This window comes from Manis pentadactyla, chromosome 11, assembly GCF_030020395.1.
Source record: "Manis pentadactyla isolate mManPen7 chromosome 11, mManPen7.hap1, whole genome shotgun sequence".
NCBI lineage: Eukaryota > Metazoa > Chordata > Mammalia > Pholidota > Manidae > Manis > Manis pentadactyla.
This window is the reverse complement of record NC_080029.1, coordinates 89,682,282-89,698,048: the sequence shown is the minus strand read 5'-3', so window position 1 is coordinate 89,698,048 and position 15,767 is coordinate 89,682,282. Positions and strand designations below refer to the sequence as shown.

The 15,767-nt window shown below is 54.9% G+C and overlaps 1 protein-coding gene and 1 long non-coding RNA gene across 8 annotated transcripts in view; one reads left to right on the top strand and one right to left on the bottom strand.

Annotated features, from left to right (window-relative positions):
- PAK6 (p21 (RAC1) activated kinase 6) overlaps nucleotides 1-15,767 on the bottom strand; it is a 33,452-nt gene that overhangs the window by 17,202 nt on the left and 483 nt on the right. For 2 of the 7 annotated variants that reach the window (XR_008992564.1, XM_057488675.1), the window contains exon 1: nucleotides 4,417-4,672. The gene's annotated coding sequence lies outside the window, so the exon portion shown is untranslated. Of the gene's footprint in view, nucleotides 1-4,416; nucleotides 4,673-5,091; nucleotides 5,261-15,142; nucleotides 15,227-15,767 lie in introns of those variants that run through there. The other 5 variants (XM_036923883.2, XM_057488674.1, XM_036923886.2 and 2 more) reach the window with 5 other exon arrangements.
- LOC130679559 (uncharacterized) lies at nucleotides 4,517-15,202 on the top strand. The gene is made up of 3 exons (XR_008992565.1): nucleotides 4,517-4,653; nucleotides 6,141-9,789; nucleotides 12,700-15,202. It is a non-coding gene; the product is annotated as an uncharacterized LOC130679559 (long non-coding RNA).

Sequence of the window (15,767 nt, the reverse complement as noted above, 5' to 3'; positions counted from 1 at the left end):
GGTGTGTGGGCCACCCTCTCAAACAGCTTCTCTGGGAGAGGACACAGCCACCGGCCGGGGCTTGGGGTGCCAGTGCCACTAAGCTGCTGGGGCCCCACTAACCCCAGGATGAGCTATGGAGCAATGAGGCTGCATGGAAACCTCACACCAAAGATTAGACATTCAGACGGGCACTACCACTTGAGGCAGCCCTCTTGGGAGTGCATCTACCCGTTTCAAACATGCTGTAGTATTTCCAGAAGCCTTCCTTGAGAACACCTATGGGGCCCATGTTGAGCCAACATCCATTGCTCTCCTGACCTGTTTGTTGCCTTGGGTTTTCACTGGAAATGGTCACCCCCTTTGCCCTTCGCACCTGACTTTGAGTGAGTTTTGGCTATTTCCACACATCGAATCCCTTTCAAGGAAAGGACTGTTAGATGCTGAAGGGATTCACAAGAATGAGCAGCAGATTGGGAAGGTGGCTTCTGGAAAGTGAGTCCAAAGGGGTTTACAGCTACCCTGAAGGGGGCAGGACTTTGTGGTTGTAAAAGTTCTGAAGGTTGGTAAACTGTTAGGAATGAGGCTGGTGGAATCTCCTCCACAGCCGGGTGACTGGGAAGAGAGGAGGTAGCTGCACCCTGGACGCTGCTCCAAGTACCAGTGAGAGAGAGTGGGGGGCACACGCAGGGCCTGCCTGCTAATCAGAGCTGCAACCTGACTCAGTATGGCCTGGGGCGTGGGGTTCCTAAATTCCTGCTTGTGACCTTGGCCTACTTTCCTCCTTATGAGGTCTTGGCATTTGTGGTGACAAGGGAATGGACTCATTCCCCTCTACCAGCTTCTCCAGGTACAGAGGAGAGAAAGAGCATCTATTCTAACTCAAGGGACAACTTGGGTATTTTTAGTAATCATCATTCAGGGAGTGCCTAGTGTAAGCACAGGCTCTGGGCTGAGCATTTCACATACAGGCTTTCCTCAGCATAGGCCTGTGAGGTAGGACTATTACTATACCCATTGTGCAGATGAGGACACACATAAACAGAGAGATTAAGTGATCTGCCCAAGTGGAGCAGCAAAGAAGGGGAAGACCTGGGTCTATCTGACCCAGACCTTGATGTACCTGTGGCTGCAGTCAGCTGTCACCTCCCAGCACCCCACCCTGTGTCATTCTTAGGCCCACCCAAGATGTTTTGGGGAAGGAACTATCCTAGGATTATACTTGAGGTAGACATAAGCCCCCAAGTTCTATAGCACAAAGAAAGGTGCCCCACTTCTGCCACCATCCAGTCACAGTGTGGCCTACAGAGGGCCTTGCCACCCCAACCCCGAGTTGGGTCCTGTCACCCTGAGATCAGCAGCTGGGCTGCCCAAGCTTGCTATAACTTGGGCACTGGCATCCCACAAACTCTTTCAGCTGGCCCCTGGTTGAGAATATCCTGGACAGAAACCAACCTTTCATTGGAATATTCTCATCAGCCAGAAAGATTTTTCTCAAATTTTACATTCTGGAGTTTTAAAAAATATAAAATTATATTATTCATTCATTTATTTAGTAAGTTCATTTATTGTGCATCTACTCTGCTCTGGGCTAGGGGGACCATGGTAAAAATAAACTAAAATATTTACTCTTGCACAGTTCAGCTTGCTTTTCCAAATAGATGTTGCTAGACCCCACTGTGCATGCCCGCAGAAGAGGTAGTGATGCGTGCCCTGCGGGACTCGCTCATGGGGTCTGGCTTCCCTTCTGTCCGTGCCCAACTGTCAGCCCTCAGTGGTGTTCCCAACAGGAGACTGTCCTCTGAACCTTGCTCAAATGTGTTCAGTGATGGGGACCTCCTACCCCTTCCTGAGGCCCCTGCCCTCTGTGCCTTCATCCCCTCACCATTCATCCTTGGTGTGGAGCTGAGCTCTGGCCTTCTTAGCCTTTACCAGGTGTCCAGGTCTGCCATCTGCCTCTCTTCACATGACATGTGAGTCAGGAGAGGTGGCATCCCAGCACCATTTTTTGGCCCCCAAAAAGGCAGCAGGGGGAGGGGCCTGAAGGGAATTTCATTTGCCCTTCTGCCCAGTTGTCACCTGCAGGGTGGGTGGTCCTAGACCCCGGCTGTGGCTCTCATCGTCTGGCTTGTGAGGGCACTGGAAGAGCTGCCCAGATCTGTGCTGAAGTGTGGCATGTCCCCAGAATGCTGAGCAGCGCCCTGAGCTACTCCAGAGAGGCCCAGAGAGAAGCCGAGTGTGCAGGGAGAAGCATTGTGCATATGACAAGCCAACACATCTGGGCTCCCGGCACTGGCCACCATTCCCACACTCAGGTCCCAGCGGACCCCCAGGGGAGAGATAATGGGGCTATTGTTGAAAAGAATATGATAATAAAGCTCATTCAATCACTTGTGTCAACACTCCAGCTGAATGAGAGGCCGAAGAGCCAGGCTGGCCAGCAGGGGAAGGTCAATATTGACTTAGGCCGGCTCCTGGGCCCAGCTCCAGCCTGTGTGCACAGGGCTGCACTTCAGCAGCCGCTCAAGCCACAGCCATGCTCTGACCTCTGTTCACTGGACTTGGAATCCTAACTGCTTCCGTGGTTCACGGCACGGCTTTCCTGGGCACGGGGTTATCTCCAAGGGAAGAGTGAAGAATGACCTTCCAGGGTGGGCTGCAGGCCAGGCCCCTCTTCACTATCCTGGATTTTCAGAGGCTGCCACATGCAGAGGCCTGAGACCAGAGGCCTCAGGGCCTCACCAGGAAGACCTCTAGAGTCCCCTAGTCACAGGAGCAAGGCCCTGAATCACACAAAAATATTGTTTTTACAGCCCTTAACCTTCTGTATCTCTATTTTGTTCCCCTTGTCACTTTGTGCTTACATGCCTGCTGTGAGATGGGCCAAACGTGCTTGACTGGGTGCATGTCAGGGGGCGTCCAGCAACACCTGGGTGCAAAGCAGGGAGGAAGGAGACGAGAAAGGGAGGGTATACTTAAACATGTACAAAGCACCTAGCATGTGTCAGACACTGTGCTAGGTGCTTTTTATTAGTATATTTAATGGTCACAACTCTATGAGGTAGATATTATAAGATCTGTTTAGTAAGTAAAGAAACCAAGGGCTCAGAATTGTCTGAGATGATTAAGTGTGGAGCTGTGATTTAAATGCAGATCTCTCTGATTTCAAGCTCCAAATTCTAAGCTTCTCTAACATGCTGGACACCCAGGGAAATCAAATGACCTGCCCCAGATCACACAGCTACTTAGGGCAGAGATAGGACTGGAAGCCTCAAGGCAGAGGCTCCCTCTGCTCCAGGCAGTGCCTGTGGTAACAGCGTGTCCAATGTTACCCAGGCCACGTGAATGCATGTGACATGTTAGAGTATGTGGCTGTCTCTGCCTGCAAAGCCAGATCCCCTTCCAGAAATGGCTCCTTCCCCAGGTCACCTCACTACCCACCCTCCATGGACTCTCTGCCTTTACTTATTCCCATCACTTTGCTCTAACACCCTCCACAATCTCCTGCCACAGAGCCAGACCTTCTCAAAGTTCTTCAGCAGTGACAGCTGGAGGCTGAGAGGTGGCTCACTGATGGGACTGTTCTACATTTATCAGGACTCCTAAGAGGAAAGCATGATCACCCCCATAGTGGGGATGAGAATGATGAAGTAGAACAACTTGCTTAGGGAATGAAAGGCAAAGTCAGAATTTGAACCCAGCTCTTTCTGGTTCCAAATTTTGTATTCTCAGCCACTGTGCTCTGTATGCACTGAGGAGAACTCACAGCATTGGAGCATATACTACATCAGTCACAAAAGAACCCAGCACAGACAGAGACCTGAGCCCCATCTCTTCCCCCACCTAGGAAAACAAGTCAGAGGAGCCTACAAACACGAGAATGGGGCAAGATACAGAAAACACTGCCTATATCCTGGGAACTCTTTCCATCTTAGTTCTTGGTGTTTCTAGTAGCATCTGTATTCCAGATCCGACATTGCTGACTGAGTGAGGGAAAAGCTTGAGTGATTTTAGCATGTTGGACATCTGGGGAACAAGCTGACACGCTGGGATGTGCCAAGCAGCACCTCGGCCTGGGGCTGTCTCCTGGCTTGCTCAGCCCAGACCCTGGGCCTACTATTGCCCTTCCTGTTGGGGAGCCTCTTTCCCAAGCAGGAAATTAGTGCATTGGCCTTGGTGAAACTGCCTCACCCCAAGCAAGCATCAGACCTGATGACAAGCAGAGGCTGGGCCAGCGGGCAGGGTGGGGTATTTGAAGCCCTGCCGTTTGCTGTGGGCATGGGTGGTAGAAGTAACAATGCACATCCACTGAGGATTGAGAAATAGCACCTAGAAAGGATCACTGCCCCTGCCTAGTAATACCAAGAACAGGCCACCCAGGAGGGCCATCTGCCTGCCCACTGGATACCCTACCACTGCTGAAGGTCTCTCACTCACCTCCCGGCGGCCCTTCCTCGCCGCTCCTTCCTCCCAACTCCTCACCTTTCAGTGGGCAGAGGTCTCAGGCGCTGAGGAGCTGAAAGACCTTCCCTGGCCAGTCCTCCGAACCTGGTGGAAACAGATTAGAAGTTCATTGACAAATGCATAAGTGTCCTCGAGGATACTGCGACTGGCCGGAATCCAGAGCATTTGGAACCATCCCACACCCGCCTCGCCACCGAGCCACCTTCTCAGGTGAAAGGGGAGGCGAGGCGCACGGGGAGGAGGGGCTGGTGGGCGCAGCCCCCTTCTGGGCCCTCTCCCCTCTGCGCTCAAACGCCACGAGGCCAGCCGGCCCCACCTCGCAGGCCCGAGTGGGTGCCCTGGGTAGGGAAACCTCCCAGCCCTGAGCTCCACGGCCCCAGCCAGGGGGTGCGGGAGCGCCGGGCGCCCCCGCGGAGGTAAGACCGCCGAGGGGGCCGCGCCGAGCTCTCCGTCCCTGCCCCCCAGGCGCTCCCACCCGGCGCCCGCGGCCCCAGAGCCGCTCCCGGGCGTACAGGACGCCGGTCCGCCCCGAACTTCGGGGAATGAAAACCCTGGGCAGGCGGCCGGGCGTGCCGGGAGGCCTGTCCCCTTGTCCCGGTCCCAGCCCGGGAGGGTTCGCTAGCCTTCCGGGGTGGCCGGTGCACCCACCTGCGGAGCGGCAGGCCCTCGGAGCGCCGGGAGAGGCGGCGGGAGCCGGGCCCGCCCTCCGCGGGAGGGACCTCGGCGGCGGGAGCAACGAAGAAAGGCCGAGCGTACTTGTTTGTGCAGCGCTGGCTTCACCTGGCCGCGAGTTTGATTTCAGGGTGTGGCCTCAGGTAGGACACGGCGGGCACAGAACCCGGGAAAAGGCTACGAGGGACGCAGGGGCCTCAGCCAGGAGTCCCCGTCCGAGGGGCGCCACCCTCCAACCCGCCCCGCTCAGCCTTTTCTGCCTAATCGCTCGGCTCCAGCCGCGGCCGGCCCTGGCCTCAGGGCGCGATCGCAGCCGGCCCGCTGCGACCTGCTTGGGGCCCCACGGCCCCTGGGCGGCCGCGCCGAGGCCTGACCTGTGTTATCTGCTGAGCGCTCGGCTGTGTAATTGACTTTCTCTTGCAGCTGCCTGCTATGGAGGCCGCTGGCCGCTCCTCTGGCTCCTCTAGGGGCAGTGGGGCTGACCGCGCGGCTCACACCCCCCGGAGGGCACCTTGGTCTGCCTGTCCCACCTAGACAAGGCCCTCAGACTGTTTGGGGGGTAACCCCCTTGTGCAGGCAGGAAAGTGGTCATGCCATGTACCATTTTTGTTCACTGATTCTTTAGATATATCAATGCAGTTTATGGATCAAGCATCTGCATATGGACTCTATTACTTATGCACAGTTTAGTCAAGGCTCCTACCAGACAGAGCTAAGGGGGCTAGAGGGAGTTCACTGGCCCCAAACAGGCTTGCATTCCATCTGGCTGCACCACAAGCCCTGATGCCCTTAGTCTCCCTGGGGAAAGTATGGTGGTGGCAGGGGTGGGGGTGGGGTTGGAGGGCCACAAGGGTAACTGTGAGCTGGCCCTGTGAGCCCTGGGAGAGTGGCATGGAAGCCAGGCATCTAAGTGCAGGCTAGGTGCAAGCCCCTGCCACCTCCCTCCACAGACTCATGCTTAAATTTAGTCTCTGCTCTTCTCTTTACTCTCTGTTTTTCTTCTTTTTTGTGTCTTTCCCAAGCAGATTCTTTCTCCTTCCTCTGATGGGGCAAGACTGCTGGCCTGACCCTGGAAGCGAAACCCTGACCAACTGTGGCCCAAAAGGAAGCTGAGCCTAGGATGAGGGGCCCATGTGGTGGGGAGGCGGCAGGTGATACAAATATGGCTTTCCCCACAGATCAGTTAGTTACCCAGGGACACAGGAGCACTGGCTGAATGCCAGCTGTGAGAAGCAGGGTGTGCTGGGTGGTGGTGGGGGGTGTGTGTGTGCAGGCTGGGGAGTTGGCTGCTGAGGATTTGAAATAAACCATGAATCAAAGCTAGAATGAAATGCATTACGTTGTTGAACCTAGAGTCAACACCCTAAATTATTTTTTACTGACTCACAAATGCACACATTTCTCTTAGTACCTTAATACAAAAACCACAGCTTCCAGCGGTACTCTTGAACTAGTCAGCGACGCACTGTGAACATTAGAATGTTATCAGGATTGAGCTGGCACTTGATGTGGTTTGAATCTAGGCTTGGTTATCACAGAAAGGCTACTAGCCTAGTCCCATCTTCACCCTGTAGGGAGTAAGTCTAAGAAACCCTGGGGTCCTCCCATCTTTGGAGCTGTGATGGGGTTTGGGACTTAAGAGAGGCAGAGACTCCCAAGTAAGACTGACCAAGGAGGTAGTAAGTCCCCCACACTGGAGGTATTCAAGAATCCAGATAATATCAGTCAGATATGCAGAGAAAAGTTTCCCATACTGGATGCTAGACTAGGTTAGGGACCCTCTTAGGCACATCGCAATCCTCTAGCTGCACTTCCAGGCATGTCTTCATGTGGGGCAGCTCCTCTGGGTTGGATGAGCATCTGCAAACTGGGGTGGCCGGGATGCGCAGATTGGGTCCTGAGTGATTAAGTCCTGTGTGTGACTCCCTCTCCTTCTCTATCCTCCTCTGATCCACACCCAACTCAGCCCTGCCCAGGAATAGGGTAGAACAATAGGACAGGAAGAGCAGGAAAACAGTCTGGGGGACAGCATCTCCTTCAGCATCCACATGCCTCCCTGTGGCTGTTTCTAGGCTGCTGGGCCCCACACCAGGAGAGGGACCAGGCACACCCTCCTTTGAAGAGCCCTGGCATCTGGCAGAGGCCTTCTGGTTGAGGGGGTTGTCTATGCACTGCCACTCTACAGACTGGGCAGGGGCACTGGGAACTGACATTTCACCATGGGCAATGGCTCTTGGAGCCCCACCAGCTCTAGGGCATCAGCCAGCCAGTCTTTCTGGGAGGGTGTTGGACAGGCACACTGGGCAGGGCAGGTACTTCACAGCTACCTCAGCCTGTGGCTGTTGGGGCTGATGTAACTCTGAGCACAGCCTGGGCTGAGAGCTCAGGTTGGGACCTAAGAGGAAAGATATGATCGACCTGTGGTTTAGAAACACAGACTCATTACCCTTTCCTGCACCTTTCTGCTGTGTGAAGTGAAAAGCTGCCTGGGGACCAGGGGCACTTCCTGAGGACCAGGAGCACCACCTACAAGCCTTCAGTCTCCTTCCAGGGCTCATTCTCTGGGTGCCTCTGCCTGCCCCTAATAACAGTAGTAATGCCTGCTACTTATGGAATGCTTGCCATGGGCTCAGCCCACACTAAGCTACTTACACATATTCTCTCACTCAATTCTTCACAACAACCCTGGCCTAGAAGTACTATACTATTATTATTCTCATCTTACACATGAGGAAACTGAGGTTCAGAGTGGTCAAGGAACTAGCTCAAGGTCTTGTAGTGACTGAGTGGTGGAGCTAGAATTTCAACCCAAGTGTATCTGCTCCCAGACTATTGTCTCTTATCTCTGTATTGCTCTGACGTCCCTGGTTCTAAGGACATGTGGGGTCAAATCCCTGGGAACAATTGGGGTAGGCACCGGTCTTGGCCTTCTTATGTCAATAGTGACCACCACCCAGGAAGGGTGAGTTGTGTGACACAGAAGTGGGGGGTATCCTTCTCTCATTTCTGACAAGGGCATGAGGACCCCCACATGGCACTGGGTGTGAGGGCAGAGGGGGCCTCAGCTTCTCCCACCCTCTCACTGAGGCCCAGCTAGATTTCCCCAGTCAGGAGCCTGAAGTCCCTTGCATCAAGCCATCTGTCCTTCCCATACACAGACTGGGAACAGGACCATCAGGCTCATGGCAGCACTCCTGGGTGGGGGGGCTGGCATGTCCTCTTGCTACTTGGCTCGAGGAAGCCCTTGGAGCCTGGGCTCCAGGAGGAGTAGCTAGTTGCCCACTCATCCTGCGGCCCCCAGCACCAGGAGAGGGGCACTCTTTGGAGAAGACCCCTTCCTTCTCCTCCCTTTGAGGCAGTCCAACATCATTCCCTTCCTGTTCTTGGGGTGGCTGGGCCAGAGTCTCTCGTCTTGATGGTAGCAACTATCTCTCTGTGCTGATGGGGCAGAGAGGTAGGTGCAAACTTCTGAGGGTCTGGGAATGTGAACTGACGGAGCTGACATTGCCAAGCCCCTGGGACCCCTACACAGGAGGCAAGCAGACAAGAGTCTAGCTGCAGAGAGCGTGGGTTCTCACAGGATTGGAAGCCTCTGCCTCTCCAGAATTCCAGCAGGTCCCAGACTCAGTTTCTTGATGTGTATAATGGGGGGAGACAGTGTCCTTCTCCACTGGGAAGGTGATGGAATGATGCAGTACTGGTGTACAGGGGCCCTGAGGACCAGCACTCCCAGAGTGAGAGAGGTCCTTGACCCTTAGTCCTTACAGCTGCTAGCAAAGGCACCTCCCCTCCCCCAGGTTGTACATGAACACAACTGTCCCAGGGAGAAACAGAGCCCCGATTGAGGTGGCATAGAATCCTAGGGATTTTCCAGAAGAGCTAGCTGCTAAATCAGCCCAGCAGGTCTATCCACTCCGGATTCTTGAGAGGATCCCCAGGTGACAGCACTGTCTGGACCCAGTTAGGTGTTTGGGGAAAGTTCATGGGACTCCCCTGTCTGGCTGCTGCACAGATGAGTCCTTCTGCCACCTTGAACTTCAGCTGAGGGAAACTACCACACCCAGGAGCCTCCAGCCTCTCTCTGCCTGGCTTTTTCTAAAGTTCTGCATCTGTACTAGGCTTCCTCCACCAATAGGAATACATAGGCTGTCTTCCCCAAACATGTACTCACACTGGGGACTGCACCTGCCTGATAGTCCCTGAGGGGCCTGGTGATCTGAACAAACCACTCAGATGTGGAGGTCACTGTCCATCCACCCCAAAGGGTGGAAGCAGGGGCAGGGCAGGCTGCGGTACCCTGCCCAGTTACATGGGGGTATGAGCTACCCTGGGGAGGGCTGGGAACAGAAAAAGCCACCTCTGTGCTAAGGACACTCATTTTAGAGACATCATAAATTAATGTAATATTTTCTCACTCTGATCACTGTGCAGCCCCTGCTCTTACTGGGCTCCAAAGTTTATGGGCATCCAAATGTCTATTGCTGGTAGTTTAGCTCTCTGACTGGCATCTTCACTGGCAGAACTAACAGCTGGAAGCCTCTTGAATGGAAGCCGTTCGCTGTCCTTTCCTCTCTCTTCTGAGCCTCCAGTGGCTGCCCCGTGTCTGAGACTGGAGCAGGACTGTGACTCGCACCCATACCTTGGAGCCCAGGGCCAGACAGGCAGGAAGGACAGGTGAGTGGGGAGAGCAGAAGGCTTGTGTCTGAGCAGGTAAGGGCACAGGCCAGAGCCCCAGGGAAGGACAGAGTGAGGAAGCGTGATATTGGCTGCCCAAGACCCATTCACAGCCCTCAGGGCAGAACACCTCAGCTCCAAAGGCACGAAGTTCTTAGTTCTCAGAGCTGTACGGCCTCTTGGGGGCCTTAACCCTCTGGCTGTAGAGCTCATGGAACTGTGCTTTTGGCACCTGCCCTGGGTCAGTGTTAGAAGGTGTCACCTGTCTGTCATTTGGTTGGGCTGTGCTATGCTTAGAGGGCCCTGGGGGTGCCAGGCTGGAAATGCCATCCCTCCTCAGGGTCTTTCTGTCCTTACTTTCTGGTCCACACCTTCACTGCCCCAGGGCGGCAGCCTGCAGACCAGCATGTGAACGCTGCCCTGGCAGGGTTCTGACGTGCACCCACCACCGGTGGCTGGCTCAGTAGTCCTTGCTGGGCTGAGGACCATCTGGGGCAGTTCGTCCTTCCTCCTGACTGTCCTCACCCCCACAGGAGTTCTGCCTGCTTGCTCTCCCCTGGCCTGGCATTCTTGCTCCTGGACCTGGATCCGTCCCTCCCCAGGGCTGAGACCTCCATCTTTCTCCCTTTCGGGATCCCAGACACACCATCTTTAAGCAAGTCCCACTACAGTGGAATATAAATCTCCTTGTCCAGCTTGGGCCTGGTGACAGGGTGACAGATGACAGGCAGCAGGCCTCCTGCTTCTGGTATCTGACCTCCAGTGGTGGTCACTGGATGTTGCTGCCTAGGCTCAGAGGATATACCAATGAAAAGGCTGCCTGAGGTTCAGAGCCTCCTGCGTGCCCACCCTAACCTCTGCCCAGAATCTCTCTTCATTCCCAGATACTCTCATCATTACTTCCATCTTTGGCTTCAGACGTTGCCTGCCTTATGGTTAAAATGTAAAATGCTTCCTGGGACAAGTAAAACTTCAGTCACTCCACTTGCAAGTTAGCTGGATGTGTTTATCAGGGGGTGGCCTGGGTGGAGTTGGCAAAGCCTGTCCTTGAGGGGCGCTGACAACTGAGCATGGGTTGAACTGGGGCTCCACGTTGAGCAAGATGCCGGGAGGTGGTGGGGCCAGCTCCCCATTAGGGCAGGAGGCACAAGGGAGTTTGGGGACCTGCCAGGCTTCCTACTAGAGTTGGGGGGGAGGCTGTCTCTCTGAAGCTATCAGGTTGCCCTGCAGCTTGTGCCTGCCCCTGCCCAGGCTCCTTTGGTACAGCTGCAGATGTAAAGGCAGCCTGGGCAGAGAAAGAGCCCTGGAGTGGGAGGCATGGACCCCCAGGCCTGAAACTGGCTCTGCCTTTGGTGAGCTTTGTGACCCCCTCCTTCTCTGGGCCTGTTTCCCTCAATACAGTTAGGGGATGGGTAACTATGTAGGAACTGCCTTCAGCATGAATGTGCTCCAGCGATCCAAGGTGGCCAGCTCCTTCCTGGGGCAGCCTTCTGCTTCTCCCCATTGACCTGGGGCTGCCCTGGATGCATAACCAGTCCCCTGGCTCTCTTTACCCTCTGTGCCTTCTTGCACAATTCCATATGGAACCTCATTTGAAGCTGAAAAAGAGAAAATGGAAGCTGGAGGCTCTAGGCCAGGAAGCTGAGTAGAGAACCAGTCCTCCCAGTTTTAACCCTGCTGTAGCTGCAGCCCTGGGCAGGCAGGCAGCAGGGGGCCTTGAGCAAGGTGACTGGCTCGTTGCTCTTTGCCCTGAGGTGAGCGGGGTGGGTCCCCACTACACTGGGATCAGAGACCAGAGCAAGGCACCAGCTGACCTGAGCTTTTTGGACCAGCTTCTCTGAGCACCCAGAGGCCCCTCTCTGGGTCCTGGGCAGCCTGCATGTCCAAGAGAGCACAGCCTGCTTTAACTCCTTAGCCAGAGGCCCAGGGGCCCAAGACTTGGGCAAACCAGAGCTGAGCAGAAATATGCCAGCATTTGATGACAGAGGCAGCACTTTGAGGGGGAATGGTCACCACAGAGAGACCACAGGGATACACAAAAGTTATCATTGTCCCTCTCTGAAGATCTAGGACCCTGCACTGTCTGATGCGTCATAATCAGGTTTTACAGAAAATGCTGGCCAGTATGCCTGTCCCTTTATGGGGCTGATGCGGCTCTGTGTGGTTAGGAAGAAGCTCATTTTCACGTGCTTATTTCCTCCAGCATATGAAAGTCTGTCATGCTCGGGGTTTGCCTTGTTCTTTTAGGTAAACCTTTCCTAAATTCATAGGACAGATAACTTTGGTAGAAAAAGCAAAAAGTCTCTGAGTCTGAACCTTACGGTTCCTGAGCATTTCTCAGTCACTTGCCAGAATGATCAGGGAGCCTGCTGTGATTTCATCTGGCACCTCTGCACGCACCACCTTCAAGTTTGTGCTTCAGATGGGGCTTATTCGTATAGTTCCTAAAGGAATCAGGGCCACTATGGGACAAAGTCCCAGAGAGGAGTAGACAGGCCTCTTGATTCATTTCAAGTCCTCAAGATCTCAAACTCTAGACCCCAGAAGGCAGCACCGTCTAAACTTAACAGGCTCAAGTCATTCCTCACAGAACCTCATTGGACAAACAGTTTGCGATTTGGGAAAAATATGGATCTGATATTGCTTTTCCTCCCAGCGTTATAGGGCATGGATCTATCAGCATTCTGAGAGCTTTAGCTTTTTTTCAGGGCAGGTTTCTTCCAAAGCCCCCTCCTCCATGAAGCCCTTTCTGATTCCCCTGAAGACCCCAGTGTGGTCTCTCCCTCCTGGCACTTTGTTCCTCCAACACTAATAATCATCCATTGATAATGTTATCTTTTTCTGAGCACTTATGGGTCAGCCATGCTGTTGAGAGTATTTACATCTTGTCTTATTCAATCTTCTCAACAGCCCGAACTCACAGATACTCTCTGTCGGACAGGAGAGGAAATTGAGAGCAGAGAGCTGAGGTACTGCTCTGAGGCCACCCAGGCAGGAAGAGGCAGCTCTGGGCCTGACTCTCACCTGCCTGACTCCATGCTGGTCACCACCCACCCTCCTGCCTCTTTGAGTGCTTGTGTATCTCTGGATACTAGTCTTCTGCCCCCAGCTGTAGAAGTTGCTTCTTCCTTTGTGTTCTCAACTGATCTTTTTTTGTCCATCTTTATTAAGTTCTATGTTAAGAACCATCTTCCAGTGTCAATCTAAACTTACAAATTACCTGGACTGGATGGGTCGGGCTGGCAACTTCAGCAATGAGTCTGGGGCCCAGAATGGGCAAAAGGTGACCCCATGGATCTGAAGTCCGGCTGACTTCTGTTAGGGCTCACCCCAAGCTCAGCTTTCCTTTCTAGTCCTCTGCTGAAGGGCTGTAAGCTTCCCAGTGCAAGCGCTCCGTCCCTTCATTTTATTGGCACCCCCGTCCCACCCTTCCCACCACCAGTGCTTTGTTCTTCATAGTCAGGCAGTCTGTGTTCCCACCTGCAAGCGAGGGAGTCAGAACAAGGTGCCAGCTGCCACCCCCAGGTGCTGCCTGGAGCTGCCCTCTTGCCAAGAAAAGACAAGCTCCCCTTTCTCTCACAGCTCACACAGCTCACCTTAGCCCTCAGGAAGGTGGGAGCTCTTCCTGCCTCCAAGGCTTCCATTTTCCATGCTCTCTTCCAACCTGTGGGCTAGCCCACTTCTTTTAGGGGCAGGCCGCACAACACCTGCTTATGAAGATTGTTAGCCCTCTTCCTACTGCCCAAGTGCTGGGAACTGTGCCTGAGCCCTGGGCCTTTCCAGTCACGGTGTGGAGGGCGCCCTATGGGGAAGAGCTCAGTTTCAGGCCACGGGATAGCTTTCCATGTGCCCTTGCTGCCTTCTGCACCCAGGGCTCAGGGCATTAGAGATATCTCTGGGGCTGTTGGGCCCAGAATGCAGTTTCTTAGTGTTGCCGCCTCCTCCCTGGCTGGTCCACCAGAGAGGTGGGCAGGTATGAGAAAGCCATCCATCCAGAGCCCTCCAAAAATCCCGCCCCCTGTGTCCTGGCCTCTACCCTCTGCTCCCTCCAGGCCCAGCCAGCTCTGCCCTGCTGGCCTGCTGTTTGTCTGGGGGTCTACAGCCTCTGCTACTCTGCCCCCCAGCTAGGCACTCAGTGCTGCTCAGCTCTGCAAACACTGGGGACTCCCAGGCTTGGAGTCACCTTTTATGAGGAGGCAGGAAATACCCCCCACAGCTGGGTCGTTTTCCTCGTCCTGGAGCCAGGTGTGAGGGCTAACTGAGTGGCAGACACTTATGGGTTCATCCTGACTTTGGGTCCATGTGCTCCTCCAGGACAGAGGGCATTCTGGGCCACCCTTGGGAATTATGAAGAGTGAGCTTTGCTGTGGCTGGAACCCCCAGACCTGCCTGCATCGTCCCTCTGCCTGGCATACCACAGAGAGCTCAGCTCACAAAGAATTGGTCTCTCGGTGGGGGACTGGAAAGTCTGTGCAGCCCCCATAGTCCCACCTTGCGTCCCCTCTCAGGTGCACAGAGTGTTCTGCCAAATCAGGCGCTTCCAGAAGTCTTGCAAACCCCATCCTGAGTAGGTGTCCTTGTCACTAGGGTTCCCAGGTTTGCCACTGCTGCGCAGCAGAGAGGACCCCTTGCTTGGCCTGAAGGCCTTATTCCCGGTTCGATGAGCTTCTGTAGAGCTAAGCCAGGCAGCCCAGAGTTCATCCTTTGCTGGAACCCAGTTCCCACCAGGGTCAGCTGAGGGAAAGATCCCACACAGGAGCCTGTGACCTTGGAGTGTGATGCCAGGGAAAGAACACACTATGCTGTGTTAGTCTCACTTCTTGGTGGGGCTCCCGTGCTGTATAACCCCTCCTGGAGCCCACTAGGTCACTGACTGGGCAGCAGGGGTGGGGAACCCGAGGCCTGTGCAGAGGGGTAGTACTCAGCCAGGCAGCCCCCTAAACCCAGCCTGATGCCAGTTTCAGGGTCTGAGTCTGTGCCTGGGCAAGCATACGGGCATGACTCAAAGCCTGGGTTCCAGCCCTAAATATCTGTGGGATGAATATGCGGGGGGAGTGTCCCAGAGGTGGGGAGGTGAGAAGGTCCTCCTGGAGGGGCATCCTGGTGGTACTGGCTTGGCCCAGCAGGAGGGGGAGGTAAGGGCAGGAATAGCAGAAACAAGCATTTCTCCCTTTGCCTAGGAAGCCAGAGGCCAGCTTGGACAGGGCTGTTTCAAAATCGCTCTGGTAGGGGAGTGGCAGGTCTGCAGGGCATGGGGCTCCTCAGCCCCTTCCCCAGATGGCGGGCAGCCTGGACACCTCGGAGCCCACCCCTGCCTGGAAAGCCTCGCCCCCAGGGGCCATGGGGACCTTACCTTGGCACTCTTCCTTCGGGTAGCTGGGCCTCGAGCTCCCCACTGCAGGCTGCTGCTTGTCTCTAGTCCAGGAAGTGGCACTCCCTTCAGGCAAAAAATCAAAAAAGAAGGAAATGAAGAAGAAAACCTCAGTGCTTTTTTTGCCCTGTCGCTTCTCCACTTCTTCCAGAAGGCTCCTGGTTGCTGTTGTCCTGTCTCTGCCGCACGTGGCCTCCTGCCTCCAGCAGCTTACTCACCGGTGTGCCTACCAGCTGCATGGGGGAGGCGGGCGGGGGCGGGGGGCTCACCCCTCCGAATGACACATGCAGGAGCATGCCCTGTGGGGACAGGGCTCCAGGCTCTGGCCTGAGTGCCGCACTGAACAGTGGCCCTGGCTGGGTCCTGAGCGTGGGGAAGCATGCCCTGGCCAGCACCCTTCTTAGGGAACACATCCTTCTGAACTCTGCAGAGGAACCACATGGTGCTGACAAGCACTGCATGGGCGAGTGGCAGAATCCCTTGGTAGAAGCTGTCTCCTTAGTGCCCAGGGCTGTCAGAGAGGGGGCAGCTGATGTACCGTCCAGCCGCTGGAGGGTTGGCTTCCATCCTCGGTCTGCCTCTCTGGGTCACTCCCTACCTTGGCATC